The 20,060-nt window shown below is 45.3% G+C and overlaps 1 protein-coding gene and 1 long non-coding RNA gene across 2 annotated transcripts in view; one reads left to right on the forward strand and one right to left on the reverse strand.

Annotated features, from left to right (window-relative positions):
- LOC141049048 (uncharacterized) overlaps positions 1 to 10,092 on the forward strand; it is a 242,606-nt gene extending 232,514 nt beyond the window's left edge. The window contains exon 5 of the long non-coding RNA XR_012220236.1: positions 9,848 to 10,092. This is a non-coding gene — a long non-coding RNA (uncharacterized lncRNA). The remainder of the gene's footprint in view (positions 1 to 9,847) is intronic.
- FBLN7 (fibulin 7) overlaps positions 1 to 20,060 on the reverse strand; it is a 355,887-nt gene that overhangs the window by 151,554 nt on the left and 184,273 nt on the right. The gene's annotated exons all lie outside the window — the stretch shown is intronic.

A 20,060-nucleotide genomic window follows, 5' to 3' on the forward strand; every position in this document is an offset into this window, starting at 1 on the left:
AATAAGTGAAATAATTTCAAGTCAAATTTATGTCAAAATATTAAAAACTGTGAAGGGTTCACAAACTTTCAAGTACCACTGTAGGTGTATCCACATTTATGCTGTCAATTACTTAGTAGGACAGTATAGAGTTTAATTGACTTGAAAGTTTATCAGACTTTTAAAAATCAAAAAAGGGGCTGCATATCCATAGATAAAGGGCAGATTGAGGAAAAAACACATACACATTGCAGACCATAACTAAGTCCTAATTATTTGCATGTATTTGTACAATAATAGAAGTATCAATTTACAGTATATTAATACAGGTCTGATAATACTACTCAGAGCTATCAAGCTACTCAGCTATGAGAACACCTGGTCTTCACCCGTCTCTGCTCTCTATCTAACTTCACCACCTCCCCTCTCCGTCTATCCGACCACCATCTATTCACTTTCTCATCCCTGTCCTCCTCACCCATCACCCATGTCTAGTAAGATGCGCAACCCTGCAGAGACCTCGCACACCTAGACACCCACACTCTCTCTGACTCTCCTCTACCACTGGCATCCATATCCTCACTCCATGACACAGACAGTCCCACTGCTTTCTACAATGCCACTCTCGAATCAGCTATTGACACGGTCGCCCCTCTCGCTCATGGCAGAGTGCGACGTATCAACAGACAATCCTGGCACAATAACACCACTAAAAAGCTACAGCAAGTGTCCAGGGTTGTAGAGAGGCACTGGAAGAAAACAAATTTGCAAGAAGATTTCACTGCATTCAAACAGGCAACACTCACTTCTGCCCTCATCTCTGCTAAACAGGCCTACTTCACAACCCTCCTATTTTCCCTATCCTACAATCCCAAACAGTTATTCAAAACTTTTAACTCCCTCCTCTGCCCACCACTGTTACCTCCAACCTCCCTTATTTCTGCTGAGAACTTTGCCACACACTTCAAAAATAAGATCGACCAAACAAGGCAAGTCTTCATTGTTCAACCACCACAGCCCCTTTGTATACCAGACCAATGCCCAAACCCCATAACCTCCCTTTCCAACATCACTGAAGGGGAGCTTAATTGTCTATTCTCCAAATCACACCTCACCACCTGTGCACTTGACCTCATCCCATCCCACCTCCTCCCCAACCTCACCACTACTCTTATCCCATCCCTAACCCACCTCTTCAACCTATCACTAACTTCTGGTACTTTCCCTTCTGTTTTCAAACATGCCACAATCACGCCTATCCTTAAAAGGCCAACCCTTGACCCAACTGCTATGTCCAGCTATCGCCCAATATCGCTGCACCCATTCACTTCCAAACTCCTGGAGCAGCACGTCCATGCTGAACTTTCCACCCACCTCTCATCTAATTTGCTCTTTGATAATCTACAATCCGGTGCTGCCCCCATCACTCCATTGAGACAGCCCTGACCAAAATTACTAAAGAACTACTTAGAGCCAAAGCTAACGGACAATACTCTATACTCCTCCTTCTAGACCTGTCCTCTGCTTTCAACACAGTTGACCACTGCCTCCTACTACAGATCCTCTCCTCCTTTGCCATCAAAGACCTCGCCCTATCCTGGATCTCCTCATACCATTCCAACCGCACATTCAGCGTCTCCCACTCCCACACTACCTCCTCATCCCACCTTCTCTCTGTTGGAGTCCCCCAAGGCTCTGTTCTAGGACCCATACTCTTCTCAATCTATACACTTGTAGGGGTGGGCGAGGAGGCGGATGGGATAATTAGGTGGTGCTGCTGATGCTGATAGGCGGGGAAGGTGTGCTGATCCAACAGGGCTGGGGGGTGACCCACTTCTTGATGCAAACAGACTGGAGACTGAGACAGGAAAGTGCATTCAACAGGTCCGTGTTTTATTCACCAACTTCCTTGACGACTTCCACAAACCTTGACAGGACTTTTGGCAATCCCTTTTCACACAGACCCGGGTACCTTCTTTTCCTGTGTGTGTCACCGTTGTGGTGTCCTCTATGGTTCTCCTCACTGTGGCTGTCCTAGGCACTTCCACCACAGCATTTCCCCAATCAGAGTACACTGTCCCTTAATTCACCTAGACCGTCTCCGTCTGATGCTTCTGTGGTCCTGGGTCACCCCCCGTGACCGTCTCTATTGTCTGGTGCTCTCTGAGGGCTCTCCAATGTGCAGCAGACCCTCCTTACTAGTAACTTCCCGGCTGACTGGCCTTCTGGAAGCTTCTCCCAGCTTTTATACTCCCAGCCTAGGTAGCTCCGCCCACTGTCACCTGACAGTCACCTATGACCAATGAGTGTGAACTTGACCTGTGGCAGTTATGTAACCACTCTCTTCTGTGCTCCCCACTGCCCTCTAATGGTCACACTCAATACGGCACCCTTTTTTTCTCCATCTCAGTGTTTCTATTTCTACACTGAATTATTCCCTCTGCCTTTTACTAAAAGCAGATTTCTCTGTCAGGTCAAGCTCCCCGCATTCTTGGCCTGGGGCAACTCATAAAGTCCCATGGATTCCAGTACCACCTTTGTGGTGATGGCACTCAGATCTACCTCTCTGGCCCAGACGTCACCTCTCTGCTGTCCAGAATCCTAGAGTGTCTATCGGCCATATCCTCCTTCTTCTCCTCTCGCTTCCTCAAACTCAATGTGGACAAATCTGAACTCATCTTCTTTCCTCCATATCACAGATCTTCCTTACCTGACCTATCTATCACATTTAACAACATCACGCTTTCCCCCATATCAGAAGTCCGCTGCCTCGGAGTAACCCTTGACTCTGCCCTGTCCTTCAAACCGCACATCCAAGCTCTTTCCACCTCCTGTCACCTCCAGCTCGAAAATATTTCCAGAATCCGTCCTTTCCTCAAACCTCAATCTACTAAAATGCTTGTGCTTGCCCTCATCATCTCCCGCCTCAACTACGCCAACATCCTTTTCTGTGGCCTCCCTGCTAACACTCTTGCACCTTTCCATTCCATCCTTAACTCTGCTGCCTGACTAATTCATCTCTCTCCTCGCTACTCCCCTGCTTCTTACCTCTGCAAATCTCTTCACTGGCTCCTATTCTCACAGCGTATCCAGTTCAAATTATTACTGACCTAACTTGTCTCCTCCATAAATCTGTGAACTAATCTCCCAATATCTTCCCTCACGTAATCTCCAGTCCTCCCAAGACTTCCTTGTCTCCCCACAATTATTCACTCCTCACCCAACCACCTCCAAGACTTCTCCCAAATATCCCCCATCATCTGGAATTCTTTGCCCCGACAGGTCCGACTATCAACCACATTTGGATCCTTCAGATGGAACCTGAAAACCCACCTCTTTAGGAAAGCTTACAGCCTGCAATGACCCTGCTGCCTTCTCACCACTACAGGCGCTACCGTGTCACCAATACCGGAGCTGCCGCAACCCCCCAACCTACTGTCTCCTTCCCCTCCATCCTGTAGAATGTAAGTCTGCAAGGGCAGGGTCATCTCCTCTCTGTATCAGTCTGTGATTGTTAGCTTCTTTACTGTAAGTGATATCTGTAATTTATATGTAACTCTTTCTCATGTACAGCACTAGGGAATCAATGGTGCTATATAAATAAATAACAATAATAATAATGGGGCTTGGTCATATTCTCCATTAAAAGGAAACAACACAACAATTTAGGATTGTTCTATGTGACATGCATGAAAATAAAATGTAATAATAATAAACATATCAACATACAGTATATACATAAGGTCATTTCTATAATTTAAAATCTGAGGAGATTATGTATCAAGTATTTTGCAGATATGAATACATTTAAAAACATATGAGCTTTGAGACACGGGTAGAGGAGTCCTCATAGGCTCCCGCCCATGACCGTATCACACTGTTGTTCTCACTGCAATGCAGCAAAGGTGGTGAGGATATGGCAGAGACTGTTGATAATGGTAAGCATTACAGATTTAATGTACAGACTATTATTGTAGATGGGAGACCAGGGAGAGTAAGTCGTGTTAAGGTGAGACACAGTATAGGGCATTGGGAAAAAATTATCAAAGGGGGTGCAGTATAACAAGTTAGTAGCATGGGTGAGGGCAGTATGGAAAGGTGCAGTGTGAGGTCACAATATGGGGAGGTGGAAGTGTGTGGGGACACTATGTAGAGGTGGGTACATAGGGCACATTATAAAGAGTGTTCAACATGGGGAGGCAATATGGAGAGGAAGTAGAGTGGGAGCACATTATTGAGTGGGGACATAAGGGGGAATAGTATGGAGAGGCTGAAGTGTGGGAGGGCAGTAGGGAATGGTAGGAGCATGGATAGACAGTATGGAAAGGGCGGAGCATGGTAAGAACTGTATGGAAAGGTGGGAGTGTGGGGGACAGTCAAGAAGAGCAACAAGAAGTGACAGTAAGAAGAGGTAGCAGCATGGGGGACAGTGAAAATGGAGACATCATGAGGAAAGATGTGGAGGCCATGGTTCGTAAGGAAGGACAGTATGGAAGTTATCAGACAGTTTAATAATTATAACTTATAAGAGAGTACAGTTTGATGGTTATAATTTATAAGAGGGGTTAGTTTGAAGACTATGTATCATCAGGAGTACAGTATGGGGGTCATATTTTGTCCAGGAAAGCACAGTGAGGGACAATTATTTATTGAAATGCACAGCATGGAAGATATTTTTATTCATCAGACATTATAAGGACACTTTTACTTTTAAGGCATCATGTCTTGATGGGTTACAGAAAACTAGAGACGATGGAAGTCTTCAGTGCTGAGCAGTGAGCATGAAATCTCATTATGGTGAAGACAAAAGTTATGGCAACAACTGCAATCAGAGAAGATATCACTTGATTGTGGCATTAGTTTTGGTTCTGGTGATGGTTCTGATGATGGATTCATGTACTGACAGCAGTTCTGGTGCTGGATTCATGTACTAATGATGGTTCTCGTGATGAACTCATATATTGTTGGTGTTTTTGATGTCTATTAAAACTCAAAACTCCTCAAAACAAAGATTTTTGAGATTTTGAAGAGGATTTGAAGACCTTCTGCTCTAAAAACTCTGCATATGTTAGTATTTTTGGAGCAGAAATACTTCAAAACCTTTCAAAAACTCAAAATTTATCAAAACTTGGTACTGGAAAAATAATCCTGTATTAATGATTGTTCTGGTGATGTATTCATATAAATGATTTGCAGCCCTTGGATTTGGTTCTGTGTGACAAAATGTTGTATGAAGATTGCAAAAGAGTCTCATTTACATTCTGCAATTAAATGCTTTACTTTGTATAATAAAAGTTTCTACAATTTTCCTATGTACTTGTTCTGTTTACATTTATCTTGGTGTTAAATAATTTTGCTCCTAAATGGGAAGCTTTACTGTTTATAAAAATCAGTCCTGATAATATGGTGACTACATACTTGTATACATGATTACAAAACAGTTCTGGTATCTTATACAGTAAGGGAAATCAGTCCAGCATCTATCTGCTCATGACTAGTGATGGGCAAACCCAAACGGTAAAGTTAAGGTCAATAAAGAACACCTAGTGATCGGGCACAAACCTCAAACACAGATTTATCCAGGAAGTCCGTGTTACAGTTCAGGTTCGGCACCCCGAACATTGGATATGAGACACCGGCGGCTCTGATTGGTGCGAGAACTGTGGTTCCCCCGCTATCAGATGACAGCATGAGCCAACAGCTGTGACTGGCGGTAAAAAGTTTACCTCTGGTCACAGGCGTTGAATGATGAGAGAGCACTACTCCCATCAGTCAACGAGATCAGTCAGCGAGAGCAGGCACCATTGATGAGAGAGTACTACTCCCATCAGCTTATCCCTGTTGTTGCTCCTGTACGCTATAAATAAAACTGAAAAATGACATGGGTTCTCTTCTATTTTTGATAACCAGCGCTGACAAAACTGACAGCTGCGGGCTACAAACCTCAGCTGTCAGCTTTGTCATGGCTGGTTATTATTTATCTATTTAATTAACTATTTATTCCTGTATATACTCATGTATAAGCCGAGATTTTCGACACTTTTTTGTGCTGAAAACACCCCCCTCGGCTTATACACGAGTCATTGTCCAGAAAGTCGGCGGGGGAGGGGGAGCAGCAGAGCAGTGGCAGGAGCCGATGGCTGTGGCTGTAACTACGTCACATTCCTTGTGTCAAGCCACTTATGACCAATACACAACGCCAGATGCATCTTACCTGGGCCAAGGAGAAAAAGAAATGGATTGTTGCTCAGTGGTTCAAGGTGTTGTTTTCAGATGAAAGTAAATTTTGCTTTTCATTTGGAAATCAAGGTCCCAAAATCTCGAGGAAGAGTGGAAAGGCACACGACCCAAGCTACTTGAGGTCTAGTGTGAAGTTTCCACAATCAGTTATGGTTTGGGGAGCCATGTCATCTGCTGGTGTAGGCCAACTGCCAGGACACTTTAGAGCACTTCATGCTTCCTTCCCTCTACCAATAAGCTTTTTGGAGATGTAAATTTAATTCTCCAGCAGGACTTGACACCTGTCCACACTGCAAAAATTACCAATACTGTATCACTGTGCTTGATTGGCCAGCAAACTCGCCTGACCTTAACCCCATAGAGAATCTATGGGGTATTGTCAAGAGGAAGATAAGAGACATCAAACCCAACAATGCAGACAAGCTGAAGGCTGTTATCAAAGCAACCTGGGCTTCCATAACACCTCAGCAGTACCACAGGCTGATCGCCTTCATGCCAAACCGCATTGATGCAGAAAGTGATGCAAAATGAGACCCGACCAAGAATTGAGTGCATTTACTGAACATACATTTCAGTAGGCCAACATTTCGGATTTTAAAATCATTTTTAAAGCTGGTGTAATAAAGTATTCTAATTTACTGACATAATGATGTTTGAGTTTTCATTGGCTGTAAGCTATAATCATCAACATTAACATAAATAAATACTTGAAATAGATCGCTCTGTTTGTAATGACTCTATATAATATGAGTGTCACTTTTTGTATTGAAGAACTGAAATAAAGTAACTTTTTGAGGATATTCTAATTTTGTGAGAAGCACCTGTATATTACATAGATAGTTAGACAGAATAAAAGATGGCAATTCAGCAGCTCATTTACAAGTGGTTCTCAGCCTGGACGGTCGCATCTTAGCACCGTCCAGGTTGAAAACTATTTTTCCCCAGACATGGATTACAGGGTGAGACAGAATGACAGACAGGTGAAGGATGTTGTTGTTTTTTATTTTTGTTTTATTACAGGAGACAAGTGATTTAGTGGAATTAGGCATTAGGTGAGTGTTACTGTGTTATTTTTAAATAAAAATGGAAAAGTGTTTTCTGTTTTATTTCTAATAAAGAACTTCATACTTGCTGTGTCTTTATTTACCATATAAATGTAGGATTAGTAATGAATTGGTGTCTCATAGACACTTCTCCATTAGTAATCCATGGGCTTGATGTCACCAGACAATACAAAGATGACATCAACCCTAGAAATATGAACCACACATTCCACAGCTACAGTGTAAGTGGGAAGAGCCAGGCAAAGCGCCAAAATTGGTGCATCTAATAGATTTCTAGGTGGCTGCGGGCTGCTATTTTTAGGCTGGGGGGTCAATATCCATGGCCTTTACCAGCCTGAGAATACCAGCCCCCAGCTGTATGCTTTAGCAAGGGTGGTTGTCACAAATGGGGGGACACCATGCCATTTTTTTAAATTATTTAAATAATTAAAAAATACGGTGTGGGGACCCCTCCATTCTTGATAACCAGCTTTGCTGAAGCTGACAGCTGAGGGTTGCAACCCCAGCTGTGAATTTCGCCTGGCTGGTTAAAAAAAAATACAAGGGAACACACTTTTTTTAAGTTATTAATTTATTTATAGCACAGACAGCAGGTGAGGAATACTCCAATCAGCCGCTTCTGCTCTCACTGTCATTAGCGGCAGCAGGTGTAGGTTGATGGGAGTTAGGCCGGAGTCACACTGGCGAGGAATACGGGAGAGTGAGAGGCGCAAAAAGCACGCATTAGACACGGACCAATGATTCTCTATGGGGTCACTCGCACCAGGCGTATATTTCTCCTCAGTATCCTACGCTCCGTACCACTCGCAGCATGCTGCGATTGTCAGCGTACTACGCCCGTAGTACGCCAATGCAAGTCTATGGGTGCGCAAAAAATACGGATTACACACGGACCACACATGTGACTTGCGAGAAATACGCACCCGGTGTCTTTTAGCAAAGCCGGCAATTCAGTGCACGATACAGTAAACTCACACTGACAGTTTTAATAAAGAAATGAAAGAATAGATATAGACACATAGAATACATATATATATATATATATATATATATATGCGCATTCTATGTGTCTATATCTATTCTTTCATTTCTTTATTAAAACTGTCATAGGGCTCCATTATATGTCCATTTTGCAAGCCTGCGAGAAAATCTCGCCATACGGATTACATACGGATGCTTACATGCGCAAAATACGCGACCACACCTTGATTACGGATGACATACGGAGCACTATTTAGGGGTCTGTCATCCGTATTACGCATGTAAAATACTGACCGTATTTTGCGCAGGTTAGTGTGACTCCAGCCTAATAGTCACACAGCGTGAGAAACACGTGCTTTTATGCTGTGTATGGCGTTCGGCTATATTCACCGATTAAATTAATGAATACTTCAAATTTGGAGATTTTGATCCGAACCGAATATTAATATATTCACTGATCTCTAGTAAGCACTACTCTAGAGACAAAATAACCGAAAAATATTTGTGTTCTTTAAAATAATGTAACATATTATTACTATTATTATTATTATTATTATTATGTTTATTATTATTATTATATGACACTATACAGATTTTTCTACTACTATATATGTTCCTGAAATTAGTTCTTTATATCAGGAACAAAAATCAAATTATAAAATTAGCAAAATAGTACACATTGCCAGATAGTCTCAAAAATATTTTGGCTAATTCATCATTGCCTTTGTGCTTGTTTTTATCCAGTTTTGTGTGTTTTGCATCTTTTTTTTTACCTAATTCATTATTCTATGTGTGCCATATATATTTTTATATGCAATTGATTGTTTTGGGGGGTTTGCTTTGTGGGTTGAGATTAGCAATTCCAGATGTTTTAGCCTGATTCATCAGTTATGACTTTTAAAAAGTCACACAATTTAGCACAATTTCACTCCAGTGACCCCTCCCCACCCCAGTGTACTTTTGAGCATGACAGCCATTTTGCGTTTTAGTCCCAAAAGTTGCCAAAATCTGTTCTAAGCATAAAAAAGCCCATTTTGACTGTACACCAAATTCATGAATCACGTGCGCCAATTTGATTAATTTGGGTCCAAAAATGACATTTAATGCCACAAGACAAAAAAGGAAAGTAACTTATAAAAAATTCAAATGATGAATTGATGCCGATCATTTGCAGGCCCAAACTGTTGCAGAAACAGGGTATACCAGGGCACCACTATTATATAATATTGTTTTGGCCATCCCCTACGCTGTAGTGAAAAACAATGACAAATGCTCTAATAATAATTCTAGACACTGAATTACAAAATTAACATGGACATGCATCCTTTTTTGGCGCTGATTGTCAATCCATTCGATTCCATACCATATCGGTTAATATTATCTATGCTCTTATTTGACCCTGTCGCAAAGTTTATGTGGGTCAGACCTCCCAGGAGTTTAGAAAGAGAGCTCAGAAGCACCTTTCCACAATCCATCTGGCAGATGCAGTCCCTAGGAAAGGCAAAACTCAAACCCCGGTGGCCTCGCATTTTTTAACTGCGCACAGTGGTTCTATCTCTAACATTTCATTTTTTGGTTTACAGAAGATTTCATTGAACGCTAGAGGAGGGGATTCCAAGATTTTCAACCTACAAAGTTTATCACCCAATGGGCTCAACGAGGAACTTTTATTTACAAGCTTTCTTGGATGAATACTTGTTTGTCCTTATGGTCTTTATCTTTGGATGTCCCATTCCCCCTTCCCCCTGTTTCTGTTACTAACTGTCTCATCATTTTCATGCATACAGAATGTTCCATACCTTTGTAAAAATAAAATGGGTTAATTAAATGGGTTTATTTTTTATATATTTTTTGTTAATTAAAAACACCCCCTCTCCTCTGCCCCTTTTTTTTGTGGGCATTAATATCAGCCTGTAACTATTCCATCTTCTCAGGTGGTACCTCTATTTATAGGGTCCTGAGTAGAGTTGAGCGAAACAGGTCGAAAAATTTCAAAAGTCGCCGACTTTTGGCAAAGTCGGGTTTCATGAAACGAAACCCGACCCTAGGATGAGGTCGGCCACGAGGTCGGCGACTTACGCGCCAAAGTCACGTTTCAAAAGTTTGTTTTGCGCTCTTTTTCAGCCAATCAGGATCCACGGACACTGTGGGCAACGTGATGACATAGGCACGGGTCACCACCATCTTTCAGAAGGGCATGCAAGTGATTGGCTTGCTTTGGTGGGCGTCACAGGGGGTATAAAAGTGCGTGCACGCCGACCGCCATCTTACTTCTGCCGATCTTAGCATAGGGAGAGGTTGCTGCTGATTCTGTAGGGAGAGCGTTAGGCAGGGAAGAAGAAAAAAAAACTGCTTCTGCTGCTAGCGATTGTGCCTGTACAACACACCAATCACTGTGTGTGCAGTGCAAGGGGAGGCTATATTGTGGTGTATCAGTGGTGTTGGTTGTTGGGCTGCCTTCTAAGGCTTCCTGACAGCTGCATTGCTGTTTACCCACTGCTCTGCAAACTGCTTTTTTAAAAGCTATCCCAATTTTTTTTTTTTTTGTCCTGCTGAGGTACTGAGCTGCAAACTGCTTTTTTAAAAGCAATCCCAATTTTTTGTTTTGTCCTGCTGAGGTACTGAGCGTGCATTTTTTCACACCATACAGCGGTGTACGCTCCTCACACAGTACCGTGTAACGGCTGTTATCACAGCCACAGTGAAGCTATCTGTGTCACTCTGTGAGAATAAGTCGAGGACATGTTCCGTTCTTACAGACCTGCACTCTAGGGAGATTCCTATTCTGCCCAATTCTACATACACCTTGTAGTTTGTGATACACTAGCCAATTTCTGCCTGTGACATAGCGCTCAGATATTCAGTGGGCTCACACAATCCAAAAGTGTCCAGTGTCCACAAGTGTCTGCAGAAATTCAAAATCTCCATTATCCTCTAGTCACGTTGTTCACATCTGTGCCATCGAGCCTGTGACATAGCGCTGAGATATTCAGTGGGCTCACACAATCCAAAAGTGTCCAGTGTCCACAATTGTCTGCAGAAATTCAAAATCTCACTTATCCTCTAGTCACTTTGGTCACAGCTGTGCCATAGAGCCTGTGACATAGCGCTCAGATATTCAGTGGGCCTCACACAATCCAAAAGTGTCCAGTGTCCTCAAGTGTCTGCAGAAATTCAAAATCTCCGTTATCCTCTAGTCACTTTGGTCACAGCTGTGCCATCGAGCCCGTGACATAGCGTTCAGATATTCAGTGGGTCTCACACAATCCAAAAGTGTCCAGTGTCCACAAGTGTCTGCAGAAATTCAAAATCTCCATTATCCTCTAGTCACTTTGGTCACAGCTGTGCCATCGAGCCTGTGACATAGTGCTCAGATATTCAGTGGGCTCACACAATCCAAAAGTGTCCAGTGTCCACAAGTGTCTGCAGAAATTCAAAATCTCACTTATCCTCTAGTCACTTTGGTCACAGCTGTGCCATCGAGCCTGTGACATAGCGCTCAGATATTCAGTGGGCCTCACACAATCCAAGAGTCCATTGTCCACTAGTGTGAGCAGAAATTCAAAATCTCACTTATCCTCTAGTCACTTTGGTCACACCTGTGCCATCGAGCCTGTGACATAGCGCTCAGATATTCAGTGGGCCTCACACAATCCAAAAGTGTCCAGTGTCCACTAGTGTGTGCAGAAATTCAAAATCTCCGTTATCCTCTAGTCACTTTGGTCACAGCTGTGCCATCGAGCCTGTGACATAGCGCTCAGATATTCAGTGGGCTCACACAATCCAAAAGTGTCCAGTGTCCACAAGTGTCTGCAGAAATTCAAAATCTCCGTTATCCTCTAGTCACTTTGGTCACAGCTGTGCCATCGAGCCTGTGACATAGCGCTCAGATATTCAGTGGGCTCACACAATCCAAAAGTGTCCAGTGTCCACAAGTGTCTGCAGAAATTCAAAATCTCCGTTATCCTCTAGTCACTTTTGTCACAGCTGTGCCATCGAGCCTGTGACATAGTGCTCAGATATTCAGTGGGCTCACACAATCCAAAAGTGTCCAGTGTCCACAAGTGTCTGCAGAAATTCAAAATCTCCCTTATCCTCTAGTCACTTTTGTCACAGCTGTGCCATCGAGCCTGTGACATAGCGCTCAGATATTCAGTGGGCCTCATACAATCCAAAAGTGTCCAGTGTCCACAAGTGTCTGCAGAAATTCAAAATCTCCGTTATCCTCTAGTCACTTTGGTCACAGCTGTGCCATCGAGCCTGTGACATAGTGCTCAGATATTCAGTGGGCTCACACAATCCAAAAGTGTCCAGTGTCCACAAGTGTCTGCAGAAATTCAAAATCTCACTTATCCTCTAGTCACTTTGGTCACAGCTGTGCCATCGAGCCTGTGACATAGCGCTCAGATATTCAGTGGGCCTCACACAATCCAAAAGTGTCCATTGTCCACTAGTGTGAGCAGAAATTCAAAATCTCACTTATCCTCTAGTCACTTTGGTCACAGCTGTGCCATCGAGCCTGTAACATAGCGCTCAGATATTCAGTGGGCTTCACACAGTCCAAAAATGTCCATTGTCCACTAGTGTGAGCAGAAATTCAAAATCTCACTTATCCTCTAGTCACTTTGGTCACAGCTGTGCCATCGAGCCTGTGACATAGCGCTCAGATATTCAGTGGGCTCACACAATCCAAGTGTCCAGTGTCCACAAGTGTCTGCAGAAATTCAAAATCTCCCTTATCCTGTAGTCACTTTTTTCACTCCTGTTTGCATCGAGCCTGTGACATAGCGCTCTGATATTCAGTGGGCCTCACACAATCCAAGTGTCCAGTGTCCACAAGTGTCTGCAGAAAATCTAAATCTCCCCTGTCCTATAGACACCTTGTACCTTGTTTTACAGTACTATATAGTTTGTTGGATTTTGTCTACATTTCTACCAAAAATGAGGAAGGCTGGTGGAAGAGGCCGTGGAATTGGGCGGGGGTTGGCAGCTGGTAATGATGGTGTTGGTGGTAGATCTGATGGTAGTGGCAAGAGCAAAATAGGACCGAATGCAGGAGGTGTTGAGCCTGCGTCATCGTCTGGCTCCATAAGGCTTAGTTTTCTAGGAGTTGGCAAACCGCTTTTAAAGCCAGAGCATCAGGAAAAAGTTTTGTCTTACATTGCTGACTCAGCCTCCAGCTCTATCGCCTCCTCTTCTTCAGTTGTAAAAAGTAAAAGCACTGAGTCGTCATTGGAGGCTCATGTTCATGAACCACACCTTTCCTTGTGTCCTTCACCCCAACCAAGATTGAAGGATGACGCAGGCCATACTACTGATTACTCCATGGAGCTGTTTTCACATACCATGCCTGGATTATCAAGTCAAATGGTGAATTACCCAGGCCAAGATGAATCTGACATGTAGTGCACTGATGCACAGCCACTGATGGATGATTCTGCTGGTACATTCACTCAGAGCACTACATTGTCCTCGCAGTGTACAGAGCCAGATTCTGACCCTGATGAGACTCAGGTGCCCCTTCACGCACACTATACCACCATACACGGTGACACAGAGGAAGGTGCACATGACATTGAAGAGGAGGTGATGGATGACCCAGTTGTTGACCCAGATTGGCATCCATCGGGGGAAGAGGGTGCTGCTTCCAATAGCTCAGATGAGGAGCATCCACAGCAGACATCGACATCACAACAGCTGTTATCTGGCAGGCCCGGAGCACTCCAAAGACAGGTTCCAAAAATCAAAAGAGTTGCTGGACAGCTTGTCCAGAGGGTCAAAAGATCACAGCGTGTTAGGCCGCAAAATGTCTGCCAAAGTAGGAAGAGTGCAGTGTGGCACTTTTTTGAACAAAATCCTCATGATCAGGCCAAGGTATCTGTAAGAAGTGCGCAAAGACCTTTAGCCGAGGGAAAAATCTGAAAAATTTGAATACCAGTTGCATGCTTAGACATTTAAACACCATGCACTTGCAAGCGTGGACACAACACCAAACCTCAAGTGCCACATGTGCAACTGATCACAACGAAGGTAGTCAGCAACGCTACATTGTTTCCCCCACTGTAAGCCCACCGGTTAGCACAGCAGCAAATGTTGAGGTGTCGTTGCAAGGCCACAGCAGTCAGGGAATCCCACTGTTATATCAACGAAAGACTGATTCTAGGCCATCAGAAAGAACAACAACTCCATCACCATCATCAACCCTCTCTCAGTCCGCCCTGTCCACCGCTACTTCCACCATATGCAGCTCTCGAGTCCAGCTCACCCTCCCAGACACTATGAGTAGGTCAAGAAAGTACTCAGTCTCTCATCCGCGTACACTGGGTTTGAACGCCCACATTGCCAAACTAATCTCGTTTGAGATGATGCCCTTTCGGTTGGTGGAAAGCGCAGCTTTCCGCGAACTCATGGCCTATGCAGTACCACGCTATGACCTACCCAGTCACCACTTCTTCTCTCGCAAAGCCATCCCAGCCCTCCACCATCATGTGAAAGACCGCATTGTCCATGCACTCAAGCTGTCAGTGAGCGGAAAGGTGCACCTCACAACTGATGCATGGTCCAGTCGGCATGGCCAGGGCCGTTATTTGTCCATCACTGCGCACTGGGTTAATGTGGTGGATGCAGGGTCCACAGGGGACAGCGGTGGTGGGACAGTGCTGCGTAGCCCACGGTATAGGAAACAGTTGGCTGTAGGCGTTCGACCCTCCTCCTCCTCCTCCAGAAGCGAAAGCTCGTCCACAGAGCGCAGTCGTACGAGCACTCCATCTGCAGCTGCCACTGTTGCACACGAGGTGTCCCCCTATCGAGCAGCTAGTGGAAAGCGTCAGCAGGCTGTGTTGCAGATGATGTGTTTGGGCGACAGACACACCGCCGAGGTGCTGGCCGAGTACTTGAAGCGACAAACTGAGTCATGGCTGGGCAGTGTACATCTTGAGGCAGGCAAGGTAGTTAGTGATAACGGCCGTAATTTTGTGGCAGCCATAGCCCTTTCAAAACTCAGCCATATACCTTGCTTGGCTCACACCTTGAACCTGGTGGTGCAGTGCTTCCTCAAAAATTATCCGGAGTTAACAGCCCTGCTCCAGAAGGTGCGAAGACTGTGCGCGCACATCCGCCGGTCGCCTGTACACTCCGTTCGTATGCAGAAGCTGCAGCGATTGCTCCACATTCCCAACCACCGCCTCATTATCGACATTGCAACAAGGTGGAACTCCACCCTGCACATGGTGGAGTGGCTGTGCGAGCAGAGGCAGGCCATAATGCATTTGTGGGAGGATACACGGCCAGGCACTTTGAGAGCAGACATGGAGTTGACAGGTGTGCAGTGGTCGACGCTGAAAGACCTCTGTAAAGTCCTTCAGTGTTTTGAGGAATGCACACGGCTGGTAAGCGCAGACGACGCCATCCTAAGCATGAGCATCCCACTTATGCGTCTGCTCATGCAAACTTTGACGCACCTTAAGGAGCAGGCTTCTGCAGCCAATGTTGATGAGGAGGAAGAGGAGGAGGGAATCCTTGATGATATTCAGCCATTGTCTGCTCAGGGACCTCTCCTGGACGAGGTGGAGGAAGAAGAGGAGGAGGAGGAGGATGGGGATGATTACTTAGGGGAGGAGGATGCATCTAGTGGGGCAAGTGAAAATGTTGGCGTGGCAAGGTCTGGTACAGGGTTTGTGCGTGACTGGAGGGATGTGGATTTGCCAGAAAGTGCTCCTCCAACCAGCACTCTCAGTGCATCATTGACACCGGGAACATTGGCCCACATGTCAGATTATACCTTGCAGATCCTAAAAAGGGACCCCCGCATTGCCAAAATGATGAACGATGACGACTACTGGTTGGCCAGCATCCTGGATCCACGCTATAAAGGCAAATTACAAAACATCATGCCACAGGACAACCTTGACCTAATATTGGCTAATAAACAAGCAACTCTGGTAAATCGGTTGCTTGAGGCATTCCCAGCACACAGCAGCGGTGATGGTTCTCACACGAGCCGTACGGGCCGGGGGCAGCTTGGCAGAGGTGTTCGTGGTGCACACAGCAGAAGTGGCGTTGGAGACAGGGGTTTCATGACAATGTTGTGGACTGATATTTCAAGTACCGCTCACACAACTGGTAATACTGCATCGATGGAAAGTGACAGGAGACAGCAGTTGTCAACTATGGTTACAAACTACTTTTCCTCCCATATCGATGTTCTCCCACACAGGTCATTCCCTTTTGACTATTGGGCCGCTAAACTGGACACCTGGCCTGAATTGGCCCAATATGCCTTACAGGAGCTCGCTTGCCCAGCTGCAAGTGTGCTATCGGAAAGAGTCTTCAGTGCAGCTGGATCAATCCTGACAGAAAAAAGGACCCGTCTGTCAACCCAAAATGTGGATGATCTAACCTTCATTAAAATGAACCACGCATGGGTTTCCAAGGATTTTGTCCCACCTTCCCCTGATGACACATAGGGTGACAGAAAAATGGCTTGCTTTGGTCCACCTCTTCCTGGGACTTGACCTATTTCACCTTTTGCATCAGCTGAATGTCCAACATCAACATATGCCACTTTCTAAAACTCCCTAACTGTGCTGCCCCCCCCCATGGCCGGGGTCACCACCTAGCGCACGACACCGTGCGAGTGCCGTTGCCCTGGACAGGTGGGTAGGACGACTCTTGGGCGCGGGCACTGGCACAGGGTCCCTCATAGTGCAATCAAGTGTCTCTGACGGTGGTGGTGCACACCCGCCGTCAGACACACCGCCGTACTATGAGGGGCCCAGTGCCAGTACCGACGCCCACGAGTGGGCCCCCCTTGCTTGGGCAGGGCCCCAGCATTTGCAATCTTCACCTCTCCCTGCTCCTCCGCTGTGTAGTCTGGGTCGTCAAATCTATACTGTGCCTGACACCGTTTGAGCCTGCCTCCTGATGTATAGACATATATTTTGAATGTGTACGCTATCCATACATGTTATCCGGGGATACGGTACCCTTTCTAACCTTTGTGCCATCACGTGCAATCCATACTGGGCCTAACACCGTCTGAGCCTGCCTCCTGATGTATAGACATATATTTTGAATGTGTACGCTATCCATACATGTTATCCGGGGATACGGTACCCTTTCTAACCTTTGTGCAATCACGTGCAATCCATACTGGGCCTAACACCGTCTGAGCCTGCCTCCTGATGTATAGACATATATTTTGAATGTGTACGCTATCCATACATGTTATCCGGGGATACGGTACCCTTTCTAACCTTTGTGCAATCACATGCAATCCATACTGGGCCTAACACCGTCTGAGCCTGCCTCCTGATGTATAGACATATATTTTGAATGTGTACGCTATCCATACATGTTATCCGAGGATACGGTACCCTTTCTAACCTTTGTGCAATCACGTGCAATCCATACTGGGCCTAACACCGTCTGAGCCTGCCTCCTGATGTATAGACATATATTTTGAATGTGTACGCTATCCATACATGTTATCCGGGGATACGGTACCCTTTCTAACCTTTGTGCAATCACGTGCAATCCATACTGGGCCTAACACCGTCTGAGCCTGCCTCCTGATGTATAGACATATATTTTGAATGTGTACGCTATCCATACATGTTATCTGGGGATACGGTACCCTTTCTCACCTTTGTGCAATCACGTGTAATCCATACTGGGCGTGAGAACGGCTGGCGAGCTGTTAAGCAAGCTACAGCACCTGTGGTTTGCACACGTAAGTTTTTCATTTTTTCAGGAATGACGGTTAGGCCTAATTCCGGAACTGCGGTTGACCTGCACTTACTGGGAAATCATTTTTCGCGGGTAATAATTGTAATCAGTGATACCCATCACTAACGTTGTTCAGCGGGTTATATGCACCTGTAAGCGACAAACGCTGGCCTTTTCAGTGTAGCGCACATGCAGCCACGGACATGTAAGGGCATGACACACCAGTTATTGGCCAATCTCATGTTCCAGAGCCTCACGTGTCCCTCTAGTAAGCCGTACTCGGACCGTGGGGCATGACGGAGTCTCGTTCGTTAACGGAATTAAGCTTGCATTGTGTGCATCTGTTCTGTAGCTGGCATGTTTGAGGTTTCCCAGGTGGAGTCGAATTTAACCGTAGGCTCCACTCCTGGTGGTGCCCTTCTGGACATTCCTTTAAGGTTCAGCTTTGCAACCATACTGCCCACGTAAAACAAACACTTTGCCTTCATGAACGCTGTTTGGAGGGTCATGACTCGTGGGAATAACGCCGCCCAATCAGTTAACCTGCTAGAGAGATCGTTCGTTGCTCCCAAGCATGACATCACACTCCCTAGCAGGAAGGTAATCACTGTGGCGACCGTACTCCTGGGGGCGACACAAGTGCACTGATGCCCAGCCACTGCTCGATGAATCTGCTGGTACATTGACCCAGACCACTACATTCCCCTCGCACGCTACACGGCCTGAATCTGACCCTGATGAAACTCAGGTTACCCTTCCCATATACAGTTCCATCTTACACGGTGACAAAGAGGAAGCTGCAGATGAAAGTGCAGGTTCGGCCCACCCGCCATCAGACACACCACCGTACTATCAGGGGCCCTGTGCCAGTGCCGTCGCCAACGAGTGGGCCCCCCCCTGCTTGCTCAGGATCACAGCACTTGCAAAGTTGAAATACTGTGCAGTGAAATGGAAGATGGGGACGACGAGGAGTCCAGACAAGTACAGGGATTCCCTAGCAAGGAGACATATTTGATTGTTTTCAATGTTGGGACAGCAATTTTTGGGGAGCACTATACTCTGGAGAATGATAGATGGGGCCCACCATACACTGGAACATTCCAAAGGTGGACATCAGACACTGGAGCAGCATTTACAGGGCCCATTATACACTAGAGCATTAGAAATGGGGCCCATTATGTTTGGAGCATTATTTGGGCCCAGAAGACAGTGGAGCTTCATCCATGGGGACCAACATATACTGTAGCATTATGTGGAGCTCATCATATACTGTTTCAAACATTATATGGGACCAATGATTCTGTATGGAGAAATAGATGGGCCTCGTCATGAGATGTAAAAAGTGAAGTATTTTTCATTGTACTATACCGCTATTTCTCTGCCGTATCGAAGCATGATGAGTTGTGGTATGTGTTAAAGGGGCGCTCTTTCGCCCAGGGCACATGAAAACCTGGAGCCAGCCCTACCCCCCCACAACTTTAGCCAAATAACCCCCATTTTTCAGTGCGTAACTTGTATTATGAAGTTAATTAAGGTTGACAAGCTTAAGTAAGAAGAATTGATGCTTTTGGCATTCAAATGGGCACTGTAGGTTTGTTTCCTGGCCTCCTCTCACTGCCGACTTTTATTCCCCATTGACTTACATTGGGTTTTGTGTTTCGGGATGACCCTGACTTTTCCCTATAATCGGACGATCTTGCTCGACCCGACTTTTGGAAAAGTCGGGTTTCACGAAACGAAACTCGACCCTAAAAAAACAAAAGTTGCTCAACTCTAGACCTGAGCATTTGCTCTGTGGCTCTTTTTTTTTCCCCTTTTATTTAGACTCATTTGGTCACCTCATCTCATTTTCTGCCCTCATTACAAACAGAGATGTGCTTATATTTGTTGCACTCTTCCGTTTTATTTCTTGGCCCCAGGTTTTTGGTGACGTGATTTTCACCCTCTTTAAGCCTTATGTCCATAGGAGATTTGTGTACCTCTTGTTATCCGAGCACTATTTGTTGCTCCTATTTGGCCAGCCCTGATTAAGGCGCCACCATACTTGACCCCATGACTTCAGTATTTTGA

The sequence above is a fragment of the Dendrobates tinctorius genome, unplaced genomic scaffold (assembly GCF_039654945.1).
Source record: "Dendrobates tinctorius isolate UK_male_01 unplaced genomic scaffold, ASM3965494v1 ptg000140l, whole genome shotgun sequence".
Taxonomy (NCBI): domain Eukaryota; kingdom Metazoa; phylum Chordata; class Amphibia; order Anura; family Dendrobatidae; genus Dendrobates; species Dendrobates tinctorius.